The 16,083-nt window shown below is 32.9% G+C and overlaps 1 protein-coding gene across 1 annotated transcript in view; it reads left to right on the top strand.

Moving 5' to 3' along the window:
- Positions 1 to 16,083, top strand: part of LOC120351022 — a 53,140-nt gene that overhangs the window by 34,478 nt on the left and 2,579 nt on the right. The window lies entirely within an intron of this gene.

The raw sequence follows: 16,083 nt of genomic DNA, 5'->3' as shown, positions 1-16,083 counted from the left end.
AGTAAGTAATACTTATTTGTCATGCTTCATAAGCATAACTCGAGACCATATCATTTGAGATTGAATATTATTTTTATTTGAAGGGACATCTAATCGAAGGTCGCTAGACATTAAAATACCTCTGGACTAAGCAAATTCTTGCCTTGTAGTAGAACATTATTAGTGCTTCTTGACTAATTAATTAGTCTTATTGAACCTATATTACTATTAGATCATTATACCAATAAATTGAGATCTGAGTTACAAATGCCAATCACAAGGATAGGGTAATTTTAGTTCATAATAGAAGGTGAACTTCATACTAATAAACAGAAACGTCAATAGTAAAGTCCACTCTACAAATGGACCATTGCATGAAGAATTAATTCTTCATTGTATGTAGAATCTATCTCAATTTGAATAGACCGTGCAAAACTAACTAAATAAAATCTATTAACTGATGAATGATTTTTGATGTTTACGTAATGCAGAAATAATTGTTTTTTACACAAAATACGCACGAATGTAATGAATTTACATTTGAAAGGTGTGGGTGGATTCTATGCTGCTCAAGCTTGTTAGAACTATCAAGCTCATTAATCAGAAAATGGAAAATTCTCGAGATCAAACCAATTTAGGTTGACGGTCATCCCATTCAAGTATCAGCCCACACATTTGAGTCTGAATAGCCTTATCGGAATAGACTTAACTGAGCGAGGAGTATAAGATGCAAAGGCTAGATTTGTAGATAATCCATTGCCATCCCTTTCCAGTGAGGTTGCAGATCCTGTTTCACGCACATGAGCCCACATCACTTGTATGTTGAATCCCACGCAGCATACATTAGACAGAAGAGCCCCCCACCACACTGTGTTCAACACCTCTCTGCCCACTCATCGCTAACATGGAAACTGTTTCCCCAGCCTGGGTAACAATATTATCATAGTCTTCAGCCATATTCATGTCAACTGCATATCCTATCTATACTCATTTAACAGAATAACTGAACGGAAAACTAAAGGATTAACTCATTGGTAAGATATGCAACATCTCATCTTCTCGCTTAATAAGAAATTATATTGTCAATTCAGTAGCTCTAAAGAAACAAGTCCACTGAATTCAAATTTCACGATAGAGAAAATATAGAACATACATTTATAGGAACAAAAAATAGAGACCATAACAGAAGTACAGAAATATTAGTACAATAATAACTTTGGAATGTAGCCGTGTTGCAATGTTGTATTGTTTCATCACTTGTGAATGGTTTGTGAAAAATCGCAGAAAACTCGTTTCATAAACTCATTTGTGATTACGGAAAAATCGAGTCATTGGAGCCTGGCGAATGAACTTTGTAACAAACAATACCTTTGTCTTCAACTGCATAGAAGAAGGACTTTCTCGAAAGCATTTTAGAGAAGTTCATCTCCAACGTGAGTTCGAAAATTGATTCACTCCATGCTGAATAAATTCTCAAATTTCAAAAGTATACCGGAAAAAGTTTGTAAATTTCCATTTTCTTTTGGATATTTGAAGAGGAGAAAAAGAAGTATGACAGATGTGGAAGCTAGTCTAACGGTGGTCGAGCATCTGAAAGCCTGTTGAATCCATTCTCGTTCTTGTGTTTGTTTTGAAACTTCTGAATTTTATCTGCGGAAGACAGGCGCCATTCTCCGATATATTTCCTCTTCTACTTCTCTTCACTTCTCCTTTACTATTCTGCAAGTAGTCATCTTTTCGTCTGTCTCTGTGTATAAGTTTGCGGCAGCTCAAACCGAATGCGTCAAACTTTTTTCTCCACAGACCTTCTCGTGCACGATGCATTAGCGCGTCTCATCTGTTTTCCCATTTACACTAAAAATTTCAATTCCAACTCTGTCATCTCTTCAATTCAATGCTATTTCGCTACGTAACACACAGAGAATATTTTTTATTTCTACATAAAAGTCTACAACATTGTTTCAGTCCTGATTAGTCGTAAAACGTCCATAATCCCGAATTCAGTAACCAACCTTTATAAAACTGACAATAAATCAGCGTATGAAAACTTTACGATGCAGAATTTCATATGTCAACCGCTAATTTTCATCCTCCAATAGCATAAACTGAAAAAAAATATTGAAAAGACTTGATCATCAGCAAATTCAAAAATAATTTTATTCTATACGGCTTAATTAGATTATAGAATAAGAATTGGCTTCGAGGAGAACCTATTAATCTACTAACTTTACCAACTTCCATTCATCAAAAACAATAATTAAATGAAACTTCATTATCTTGCTAGATTTTGATTGAAAAGTTGTCACAGTTACTTACAATACTTACTAAAATGTTACACTGTTCTTTAAGTGTGCTCTATGATCTATTATGTAAGCATCAAGGCCTACTTGAATATTACTTTGAATCTGGAAAAATATTATTGTTCAATAGATTCTGGAATTGAAGAAGTTGAAGGCCAATGCCTGTTTTCTCGTTAATGTTGTATTTTTCTTGAGTCAATCATAAACATGCATTAAATTTACACATGATAAGCCTACAGAAATTATGTGTAACTTCTCCACCTGTAGCCTAGTAATGGAACCTGTATAGGTGGAAGGAAACAGACCTTTTCCTCCAGTGATTCTCATCCAATCCAATCTCAAGTTTCGATCTTATGTGACTTGTGTTCTGTTTTTCGATGATGAAAAGATAGTTATTGTTCCCCTCATCCATCTTAATGAATCAATATAGGCCGTCATGAATATTGCAGTAGAAAATGAGCATCTAGTTTACAATGAATAGACTAGCGAAGTGGAATAGTACACTCATCACGGAATAATTAAGCCTATTTGCTTTGCAGAGGTAATGGAAGGAGTTGATTGTGAGGCGCATCATCAAGGGCTGAGAGTTGTGGCCCATGCATGACAAACCGGCAGCGCTCTCAAGCTCTCAAGTGAATTTGCTTGGTACAGGTAGGATGGTGCGACTACTATAGCAAGGCGCCCGAAACTCAAGACACGTCGCTGCATACACCGCTACCTTACCGAGACTGATTCTGTTCAACAATTTAATTGACTTATTTCTAATTGATGCAGCTCCCAGATCACAAACAATTGCCGAAGATTCCAGCGGAATAGCAATGTGATTACCCAAGGGACTTTTCCCTCCCTCTTCACACACGCTATTACAATTACACATCCTCCGTCCTGCTACTTAGGTTCCTACATACTAGATCTACATCCACATTCTTCCACATTCACTCGCTATTCTTCTACAAAGTTCTCGTTAACCATGGATCAAAATCACTGATTCCGTTTGATTGATAAAATCTCAACTCAACAAAGTTCAAGCTACTGCGCACCTCATTCCACTCAATAACTTATAGTTTTTTTTTTTTTTGATCGCACTCTTAATAATACTTCCAATAAATTGTGGAAGAGTATAGACTGAACTCACTAGAGTGATTGGAAGAGACAAATATTGTCCATTTCATTAAGTGCCAATTTCATGTACGAGCAAATTAATTTATTGAATACCCAAGGGAATATACAATATGAATTTAACAACGTGAATAGAGTACAATCCTTTTCAATCTCATTCATGATTCTCTGCAGAGTGACATTGAAAATTTTATTTAATAAAGTAATATTAATCTCACGCGTTTGACATAGAGTAGGCTGAGAATCGAGAAAAAACAATACTGTACTCTAGTTACCAGGTTTCCCAATAAATTACAAGAATTACAATCATCAAACAATGATCACTCAATAAATATTCTGTTAGCTAATCGTTCTTATGATTTTTACTCGATTATTCTTCACCCTCTATCAACACTCACTGACATCAAGTCACCAACAAATTTAGGTTGTAACAATTTTTTTTCATTCACTCTCTCGTTCTCTCACTCTCTTAGTCACTCTCCCTCACTGTCTCTCTCTCTCTTTACTGAATTCCATCTCGCTCTATCTTCACTTGGACTCGATCTTCCACTACTGGATTCCATCTCGCTCTATCTCCACTTGGTCTCGATCTTCCACTACCTAGATCTGTTCCTCTACAATTTTCATATTATTTACCATTCGGATTATCCACCACTGGAACTCCATAGATCACAACATCTACAGTACATCTTATTGTGTTTAGTGAATTTTAGAACTAGTGTTTTTAAATAGTGAAAGGAGCCGAACTGTCAAGGCATACAGAATGCACTCGAATCAAGAGACTTTTTCATTTAGGTTAAGTTTTATTAGTTTCATCCCCATTTTCCCCGTCATGTGTCGTTCTGATGTCGGTTCACGGTTGGTCTGCTGCTTCCATGATGCCTCTCACTGACACGTCAGCTCGCTCGCCCTCAAGTAGGTATGATTACTTCAATAATAGTAATAATGACGCAGGTATGTTTCTAGCAAATAAGTTTCACTCTTTCAAAAAACTTTTCAAGGCTGCTCACCTTAACGTCCAATCCCTCAGCTGCCACATTGATGAACTCAGAGCAATCTTCCGTTTTCAGGACTTCAATATATTGGAATTTCCGAATCATTTTTGAAGCCTAGTATTCCATCAGATTTTGTTGCATTACCTGGATATAATCTCTTCCGGAATGATAGATTAAATAAAGCTTGTGGGGGTGTAGCAATTTATGTGAAGATGGTATCAAAACAAAGTTTTAATCACATCTAAACAAGAGTATTGTTCAGACCAGAGTTTATGCTACTTGAATTATCCTTATCTAGTACTGATGAATTACTCGTTGATATCTGTTATCGACCACCAAAAATAGGTCATTTTACAGATTTCGAAAATGCCTTGCTTTCTCTCATGCCTTGTTATAACCGTATACTAGTTATGGGGGATATGAACACCGACTTGAACATGAAAAATCGTAGCTTTGACTACTTTCAACTGACTAAAAATTCCCAATGCCTAAACATGACTATTTTACCTCTCGATCCAACTCATCATACTAATGAATCAGACACACTCATTGACCTTCTCATTGTTAGTGATCCTAACGAGGTTGTTCAAACAGGCCAAATCCCAGTCCCAGCTATTTCTGGACATGATTTGATTTACTGTGTACTTTCCCATAAGATACCTAAGCCAGAACAGAAAATTATCACATATAGAGACTTCAAAAACTTTGATGAAGCCGCCTTCCTGACTGATGTGGCTCAGACTCCATGGCATCAAATTAAAGCGTTACCCTTTGTTGATGACATGGTCAACACTTTCGAGAATTGGACTTTGACTTTGTATGACAAACATGCACCTTATGTGACAAGGAGGATTAATAGAAAACGACGAGTACCGTGGATGACTGAAGACATACTTAAGATTATGGGACGTAGAGACAAAGCACATAGAAAATTTAAAAAGACATTTGTCTTGGACAGTTTGATAGAGTATAGGAGTATAGGAGAAATAGAGTAAAACAGGAATTACGGAACTCAAAGATTAAGTACTTGAATTCGTTCATGACAAACAATAGACAAGACTCTTTGGATCACTTTGGCAGGGAATAGAAGAGTTCGGGCTTGGCAAACAGAAATCGAATCTCCAAATTGCCTTACCATTGAACAATATAAATGACCATTTCGTTTCACAGTCCAACCAACGCGACGAAGTTGTCATTGCTAATCATATCAATGATCTTGAAGAGTAGGTTACGAACTTAGATATACCAGTTACTGATCAATTTCATTTCCATCCAATCTCAGAAGAAGACACTTTCAAAGCAATTCAACGTATTCATAGTAATGCTATGGGTGTAGACAAAATTCCTATTGAATTAATCAAGAAGATGTTAATTGCTGTTTTACCAACCATTACATACATTTTCAACAAGTCACTTGAACAAGGCAATTTCCCTGAAAACTGGAAGTTTGCTCTGGTTCGCCCTCTAAATAGAGTTCCATCACCCAATAAAGTTGAGGATTTTAGATCAATCAGTATTCTACCTGCATTGTCCAAAGTGCTAGAAAGACTCATTCATGCCCAAGTTGTAGAATTTCTAGACAACAATAGTAAGCTTCATAACTTTCAATCAGGCTTTAGGAAATTCCATTCAACTGAGTCAGCTCTGCTTCATGTCACTGATGATATAAGTTTAGCTATGGACCAAAGAAAATGCACCATCCTCACACTATTTGATTTTTCTAAAGCATTCGATACTGTTGATCAAACATTCCTTTTGAATAAGTTGGCTATTCTTGGTTTCAGTCACAACTCGTTAGTTTGTTTCAAATCCTATCTTTTACATAGGAAAAAATGTGTATCTGTCGGTGACAAAAAGTCAACTTGGAAAAACGTTATGCATGGAGTACCACTAGGTTCAATTTTAGGCCCTCTCCTCTTCACTTTGTATGCTAATGACCTTTCTTGCATTATCAAATTCTCCAGTTTCCATACTTATGCAGACGACCTTCAAATCTATTTAAGCTGTCCCATAACAAAAATTCATGAAACAGTTGGAATAATGAATCAGGATATCAATTCGATAGTGGAATGGACAAAGAAAAATGGCCTTGAGCTCAATCCCATCAAAACACAACCCATTAAAATTGGATATTCTCATCTTATAAACAATATTGACCTTGAATCAATTCACAAAATTAGTGTAGATGGTAATGACATTCCTTACAGTAGCTCAGTTAAAAATTTAGGCATTATTATTGTGATATTACATTTTTTCTTGATTAAAATCGAATCTTCAATTCGAGATCTATAAAACTTGAAAGTAAATATCAGAGTAATCGATATGCGGACAACTTTTAACTGAGAATTTATCGTAAATAATTGTGTTGCACATTCCATGGTATCACCGAAACAGAGTTAACAGAATTAACAGATCATTATAAATATAGAGGATATATAAATTTAAAATAACAGTTTCGAAATAAAGTTTTATTGAGAACAAAGTAAATGTAAATTCTAAACTTGTAATTTATAATTTTTTGGAATTTAATATCAATGACATGTTCATAACGTCGTCACTGGTTTGAGGTGTGGCTTTGCTCTGTACTTGTTAGCTTCTCTCTCTAAAAAATGATGGCTGGCTATGGTGTTCTAATTTTGTGCTCTCTGAATATTTTTCTGTTTAATTAAAATTTATAATGTTTTAATTTGAGATTTGAACAGTTTTATGGTGTTCTAAGTTGTATAATTTGATTTGTGTGTCTACAAGCCTATAGCCATTGTTTTCAACTATATAAATGGATAAGTATTTTAGCTTGTAATGATGCTAGATGTTTAAGTGTGTAAGGTATTGTTTTGTGGATTTGTGTTGTATATTGCCAAAATTCTTATGAAGATTATAAGTTGATTTGCTCTGAAAACTGAATTTCTTATTCATAAGCAATAGATCCATTCATAATTTATCAAGAATCTACCATTTTGGAGCCGATAACTTCCTTTAGGTTAATAGGTGAGAAATGCTATCCAACCTATTTAGGATAAATTGGTAGCACGGCAAATGGTACGCCCTGGTGTGGGACTCAAACTATAAAATATATCCCTGGTTATGAAAAATTATTAGTAGTCTTGATAGGTTATGAATGGTATGCTGCTGAATGGGAGGTCAGTTCTGGAGTGGTCAAGTTTTAATGAATAGATATCAGTGCATATTACAAAATGGCAAACATTAAAAATTATCTGAATCTTATAGCATTCTTAACACAAAAGTTTGATAAGCAAAATGCTAGGTTTGATGAGCAAAATGCTAAGATTGATAATTTGAAACAAGATCAAAGTGCTAGGTTTGATGATATAAAGCAAGAATGTACTATTATAAGACTAGAGCAGGTTAGTATAAACCTTCTATTAAAAGATACACATGAAACATTGATAGATAATCATGAAGATGAAAGCAAATTGAAGCAGGATGATAGTAGTGTTAAGATACAAGATCAATTATTTCAAGTTCCAGATAATGTAGGCCAAGTTACTGTTATTGAAAAAGTAAATCCTAGTGAGATAGTCAAATTGAGTAATGTAGTAAGTAGGGAGTTTCTTTATGAAAGTCAACAGTAAAGGAAGTAGTATTGCCAAATTGAATGTTAGGAAAACAGTAAATAAAGTGAATGTTTACATGAGACAGGTTTCTGTAGAGGTTAGGAACAATGTAAACAAAATGAATCTTGCTTTGTATCAAGTTGATGAATTCACTTCAACTAAAATTGAAAAGTGTATGCAAAGCATCATCTAGTGAACTGACTGACTTTTGTAAGCAAAATGGCTTTGTTGAAACAAATGAACCCATGAATAAAATCATGTTCTTGAAGAAAACAAAGCACAAAGTCACCATTGATGTGTTAGTATTCAAAGGTTGTTTCAAGTTGCTTACTTACAAGATGATGACAGTGAATCACACATGATGAAAGGGTATTCCCCAGCACTATGTTATGATTAGGAATCCTGTGTTATGCTGGGATTCAGAATAGCATAATCGCTACGCAGTGTATGGTAGAGTCCATAATTGTGTCTTTTTCTTTCCTGTAGCCTATTTTTCTTGCCCTTATCGTTCATTTATTGTGTAATGTTCAGTAAATTTCTTCTATGATGCATATCTTAACCCATCTGTCCCTAGTCATTTAATTTGTATTTTTTTCTGAAATAATTTTGGAAGTTAAAATAGTAGCTTATTTCCTAATCTTTAATTGTTGATAAACTTAACTTTTCTAAAATCTATCTATTAGTAGTAAATAATTGTTTGCTTGCGTATATTTTTCATCATGTATTACATATTTCAATTATGTCTATTTTTTGTCAGGTATCTATTAGGTACTAGGTTTTTAGAGCAAATTATGTCCCATTTTCTCATCTTCCATTGCATATCGTGCCATAAGCCATATGTAATTAGGTTATAGTTTTCTTCTGGGCTTTTAACCGATTTTGCATTTTATATTTTTTTTTTACTGTCCAATACTTTGGATTTTTGGTAGACAAGTAGGTGTGATTCTTTTAGAGGTGTGGGCGTGAACCACATATGGCTGAACTCGATTATCTGACCTACTTGTTTGCAATATAAAAACCTTAAGACTGCAACATCAAATGTTTGTAAAACTTTTGCATACTTTGGTTTTGTGGTCCGATACTAGAGTCTGCTATCACATTGCTCACAGACATCTACGAACTCTCCCCCCAGTCACAATAGTCCAAATATTTTGCCTTCACCAGTTGTTTTTGTGGGAGTGATAGCTCACAGTTATAACAAATTGGAGTCATACTTGGAATCTACAAAATTCCATAGTAGTATATTTTATTAAATATACTCCTTATGAAAATTAGTACTGACATGTAGGATAGGCTCTAATTAATCTTTCTCTCCTTGTATATTTAGGAAATTTATTTACCCAATTTTCTTTTTCTCCTATTTGTATTTTTTAGGGAACTTATTTACCCATTATCCATCTTGATCGTCTTTGTATGTAATCTTGAAATGGATTGTACTTATTATACAGTCTTCAAATTCTGAAATATTTAAAAAATAAATGGTTCAATTTAGAACATGCTGAAATTTAATCTTATGTATAAATTCTTTTGTTATAATAATAGAACTTCAAAATTTGAAAGTATTATGAATTGTGTCGCCATATATATGAGATGTTCAATATAAATGAAAGTTAACTTGAATAATGTTTTCATTAAATAAAAACGTATTGTCATATTAATAATTGAAATGAGTTAAAGGTTAAAATTTCTCTAAGTTTTTGTAATTGATGTCTTTTTCTAAATTAAAAAAAAACTGTTTGTTCTATAGATTTTGATATGATTGATTATCGTTTGAAATGGAGGCTGGAGTGTATGTAGAATTTTTAGTGGGGTTTGTTGATTAGAATTTTGCTGGTATGTGATTGTTTTTGAGATGGAAACCCATTATTGCCTAAAGAGGATAAACAGAGGTTATGACTTAGAGAGGCAGTAATGAGATAATATTTTTGTGTTGATTACTTATGTTGATTGCCATAGATGCAGATTACTTATGTTGATTGCCATAGATGCAGATGATTACTTATGAATATGATTGCCTTTGAAGCAAAATATTATTGATGTTCTGAATGATTTCTTGTTTAATGATGATAGTAAAGTTTTGTCATGAATGTAGTTTGTGTTTAGAACATTGAAAAGTCGAAATAAACTATAGTATCCAACAAACGATGATTAATAATATTGAATAATTTGCTCTTTATAAAATATTTGAACCTTGAATAAATGGAAATGAAATTATTTTTTTTTATTTAAATTTTGTAATTGATATCTCTATCAATTTGAGGAAATTTCACAATTTATGTATTGCTGACTGTATAATAAGATGTTAACAAATTTCATTTTTATATTGATTATATACTTAGAAATAATTTTCATGTGTATTAGATTGTATGGTAGCCTAATCAAATTTTCTTTTTAGTTTATAAGCATTTTAAATAACAGGTACAGCATGGACATTACATCAAAATAATTATCATGTGAATCTCGAAATCAACAACAAGTGAATGCCATGAAGAGTGTTAAGAACATTTGGGTGATTTTCGAACTAGTGTGACTCATTAATTGAATATCTACGCCAATATCTACGCTGATGCCTACACCAATGCCAACGCCAATATCAATGCCAATATCTACGCCAGTATTTACACCAATAACTACGCCGATATCTACACTGATGTCTACACCAATATCTGCGCCAATTTCGAAGCCAATGCCTACGACAATGCCAACGCCAATGCCAACACCAATGCATATGCCAATGACAATGCCAATGCCTATTGCTGACCATGTAACTCAAACTTCAACACTACCACATTACCTGGAGGTAATTGCCATCCATGTTCACGTTCACAACTTTGAATTCAGAATAACAGTCACAGTATCATGAAAGAATCGATTCAAAAAATCCTCTCCTAAATTATTCCTGTATGCAGAACTCTAAACCTTGAATGCAGAAAATATCAAAAAACCAAACCTTACCTAAATTAATCCTCACCTGAGTTAATCCTGTATGCAGCGTCTATCTCTTTTCCAAAAAACAAATTACATTGTCATTTCAAGCCTGAAATGTACATTGTATAACTATATGATACAAAATTTACGTGACTCGGTATCGAGTTTGGTATGCAGCCGTCTACTACAAGCATGAGGCAATGCTAACTGAGATGTCACCTGTATCGAGTTTGGTATGCAGCCGTCTACTACAAGCATGAGGCAATGCTAACTGAGATGTCACCTGTATCGAGTTTGGTATGCATCAGTCGACTACAAGTATCAGCCCAACACTACATGCATCCAGATCACCCCAACACTACGTGCATCCAGATCAGCCCAACACTATGAGTACTCGGATCAGCCCAACACTGATGTCATCACACTGGAGTCACACTTAACTGAAATTTATACTGAGTGCCTTAACGGACTGTTTTCCAAAATTTGCATCGATAAAATCAACCGTGTCAATAGTGAAAGAAATGAACATTTTTTGATTTATTGAAATTTTATGTGAAAATTAAATGTAACAATTCATCAATTCATTTAAAAAAAAAAATTTTTTTTTGTTCAACATACCGTACTAAATTTTCATGCAAAAAAAATTGAATTTTCTATCTATTAAATTATGTGCAATTTCAAAAACTATTCTTATATATATTAAACTTTCCATTGAGATATTTTCCTTAAATTATAAAGCTAAATCAAAAGTAATTTTGATATTCTATATTTTCAAATATTGTTTAGAATATAATACAAATGCTATTGATGAATTTTTATGATAATTTTCAATAATTATAGTTGACATGTGATGTTTTATAGAAAAAGTTGTTACTGTTCTCGAATTTAATTTCAACAATTTCCATTTGTTTCAATGTATTTTTTTTCTTTGAATTCTCTAACAGTCAATTTTTTATGTCAAGAGGGGGGTATTTGTAATATTACATTTTTTCTCGATAAAATCGAATCTTCAATTCGAGATCTATAAAACTTGAAAGTAAATATCAGAGTAATCGATATGTGGACAACTTTCAACTGAGAATTTATCGTAAATAATAATTGTGTTGCACATTCCATGGTATCACCGAAACAGAGTTAACAGAATTAACAGATCATTATAAATATAGAGGATATATAAATTAAAATAACAGTTTCGAAATAAAGTTTTATTGAGAACAAATGTGAAATGTAAATTCTAAACTTGTAATTTATAATTTTTGGAATTTAATATCAATGACGTGTTTATAACATCATCACTGGTTTGAGGTGTGGCTTTGCTCTGTACTTGTTAGCTTCTCTCTCTAAAAAATGATGGCTGGCTATGGTGTTCTAATTTTGTGCTCTCTGAATATTTTTCTGTTTAATAAAATTTATAATGTTTTAATTTGAGATTTGAACAGTTTTATGGTGTCTAAGTTTGTATAATTTGATTTGTGTGTCTACAAGCCTATAGCCATTGTTTCAACTATATAAATGGATAAGTATTTTAGCTTGTAATGATGCTAGATGTTTAAGTGTGTAAGGTATGTTTTGTGGATTTGTGTTGTATATTGCCAAAATTCTTATGAAGATTATAAGTTGATTTGCTCTGAAAACCGGATTTCTTATTCATAAGCAATAGATCCATTCATAATTTATCAAGAATCTACCATTTTGGAGCCGATAACTTCCTTTAGGTTAATAGGTGAGAAATGCTATCCAACCTATTTAGGATAAATTGGTAGCACGGCATTATGAATAATACTCTTGACTGGTCAGAACAAGTGAACAAAACTTGTGAAAAAGGTATCTCAGCCATACATGCATTGAAGAAAATGCACGATATCCTCCCTAGAAACATTAAATTATTATTGGTTCAATCTCTCATCTTCCCACATTTAACGTATTGTAATTCTGTTCTTACGATATGCAAGTCACTCTAAATGATAAACTACAGCGTTGCCAAAATTATTGTCTACGTTTCGTCTACTCTCTCCAACGCCATGATCATATTCACCCCAGCCCACATTGCTAGTTCAACATTAAAGCTTCCCGATCAAAGGCTTTTTCGAATAATCAAGCTTGTTAGAGATATCTTGAAATACGGAAATCCGAACTATTTTAAAAATGATTTCAAATTTGTCTCTGAAGGTAGGAGGATAGATGCTTCACATACTAGAACTGGAGAAAGTACTTTAAGATACCCAACCATCGAATTACTATTTTCACAAAATCATTTCTAGTTAGTGCCTGTCGAGCATGGAATGCACTTCCCTTTACCATCAGGTCCATCAAGAGCCGAGCAAGCTTCATCCTGACTTAAAGAAAATATCTTTTGGAGCAAATGACTGAAACTGTCCAGCCCTAGAACGATCACATGACAACCATCCCCCACCCATCCCACAAATACAATCCTATAAACCTGTTATAGAATAAATCGTATATATATATATATATATATATATATATATATATAAATTATATAAACTCATGTAATTTCAATTATCCACTGCATACTGCTGTATATTACTGAAAGTTGATTACCCTGATCTACTTTCAGCCTACTCCATTTCAATAATAATGATTCGATCTCACTTATACTGTATATTCATTTTACTTTATTAATTTTCTTTTTTTTCTCCTGAATCTTCATTTTAATTAGAACTTTTACAATATTTTCATTTTTAAATAAATCCTCAGTTGATTTAATGAAATTAACGTTTTGGTAGAGAGTTGGTGGGAAGAATATTTCGAATATTCTTTCCAAAGAATGGACATTGATATGTCCAAAGCTCCGCAAATTTATGTAGATGCATAACAATATTATCTATTTCATCTATAGTTATTACAAATTGTTTTTTTCATATTATATACAGCTCAATAATTATTTTCTTAATTTATATTTTGTAAATTCATCCATATTTTGCTGTATTGTAAGCTATTGTATATAAGTGTATAAGCCAGTATATATTGTAATCTACATAAATAAAGTACTCAATCAATCAATCTCTCTCTGAATCATTTCTGAAATTTTAATTAAATCCCACCCTATAACATTGTTTCATTATCTAATTTAAATATTAATGCAATATTGTATTTACTATTACTCATTCTAATTTCATTCATTCATTCATCCCATAATTCTAAGATTCAAATCAACTAGTTTTTAAATTACTAGGCTAAGTAGAGTTTCTTTTTTGAACATTACTTCGAGTTATAATTCCCAACAGCTGTAATCCATCACAACCCAGTCGTGTGCTAATGGGGAGGATATTTTATATCCTTCTTAGAGAATCGACAATTATTTATTGAAACACCACCGATTTATGAATTTACATCACATTATTATAGTATCGTTATTCTAATTGCATTCAATCTTTATTTCCATTGATGATTGGTTACACTTTGTAAAATTCGTTGATTAATTAGCATTACCGTCATTTTAATATGAATTCGTATAAGCCAGTAAATATTGTAACATACATAAATAAAGAAATCAAATCTAATCTCTCTCTTTCTCACTCTCTCTCTCTCCCTCTATTAATTATAAATTAGTTTAAGATTCTCTTTTATTATATATATATGTGATTGTATTTTGATAAAGAATTTTATTTCTTATATTAATTTGTAATATTCTGTAATTTTTTTATTTTGTAAAGGGCTGTGTGGCAAGCCAGACCAGTTAGGACCTGGAGTACAAATCCGCCCTAATAAAGGCAAATCATCAATCTCTCTCTCTCTCTCTCTCTCTCTCTCTCTCTCTTCTCTCTCTCTCTCTCTCTCTATGTCTCTCTCTCTCTCTCGGTCTCTTTCTCTCTCACGCTCTCACTTCCAAATCATTATTTCAGTAAATTCTATGAAATAGATCCAAAAAAAACTGTAATTTTAATTCTGGACAATGCTGTACCATGAATCACTTGTTGAGCAATTAGTGTAATTATAACATGTAATACTTGAAATTGCACTCAATTAACTAATTGGGTCGAGTCTCTATAAGCCAAGCCAAACAGGATCCATTCACTGGTTTAAAAATTATTTTTAAAATATCAATTACTGGAATTAAAAGGTGGCTGTTCAAATTTCAATATTATTCTGTAACATGGAGCACTTGGAAAATAGTGAATAGTGACTATGAAAGCTCCAAATATAGTAATGTCAGAAACTACCATTATTTGATAAAACAAGATATCAGGAGTCATAAGGTAATTGATTAAAAATACATTCAAGTTATAGTCTTAACTTCACATTTACTGCTCGTATGAACTATGAAATAATAAGTTTGAATAGAGCTGAATTCAATTACACTATTTTTACAACATCCGCAAAAAGCCCTTTTCCACTGTTACAATAATTCACTCAAATTTAAAAGATGTCACGCATATACATCAGCTGGATTATTATAAGCATGCAATAATCTACTGTGACTTGAACTATTTACTTTTTATTTATTTCCACTGCTTTCAATACAGAATATAAGCGGTATTTTAGCGATTTCTCCAGCCCGGGGAGTTCACTACTGTAGTTGCTCACTTCTAAAACTCACTATCAAAATCATTCAAATGGTTCAATGATTTTAAAGTGATGGGAAGCTCACTATTAAAATGTAGTTGCTTTAAATCAAATTCAACTCCGAATAGTAGACTTCTAAAAAACAAATGCCTCAATTTTATCATGTCAATTTGTTTTTGCCAACCTGTATTTTTATTGGTCTATTCTACGGTTACTATGATTATCAAAGTTTTCATAAAGCAACCACTGTAGTCTGTACCACTTAGCTATTTCGTAGACGTTAGATATACAGTAGACATGTTTATAACTTACAATAGAGCTTAAACACCGTGTCATAGTAAATATTCAAACGCATTCAATGATGGAAGTGATAAGTGGCTTTCTGTAATAATTCCACACAATATTCAAAGCTTTCAATAGAGTCTAGGCTACAAACCGTTTCTTAATAAATATTCAAATGCATTCAAATGATGGAAGTGATGAATGTACTTTCCTGAAAGAATGTGTTTTCGTTATTATTCAAAATGAAAATATCATTGCCTCTCCAAGAAAATGTACCGCTTTCCAAATTCTATTATATGAGTATGAATTCTATCATAGTTGGAGTTCTCTCCCGATCGGTTTCTAGAATGACTCGGAACACCCCAAATGATTCCGAGA

The sequence above is a fragment of the Nilaparvata lugens genome, chromosome 1 (genome assembly GCF_014356525.2).
Source record: "Nilaparvata lugens isolate BPH chromosome 1, ASM1435652v1, whole genome shotgun sequence".
Taxonomy (NCBI): Eukaryota; Metazoa; Arthropoda; class Insecta; order Hemiptera; family Delphacidae; genus Nilaparvata; species Nilaparvata lugens.
Note: the sequence above shows the minus strand (reverse complement) of the source record. Positions and strands in the feature narration are given on the sequence as shown.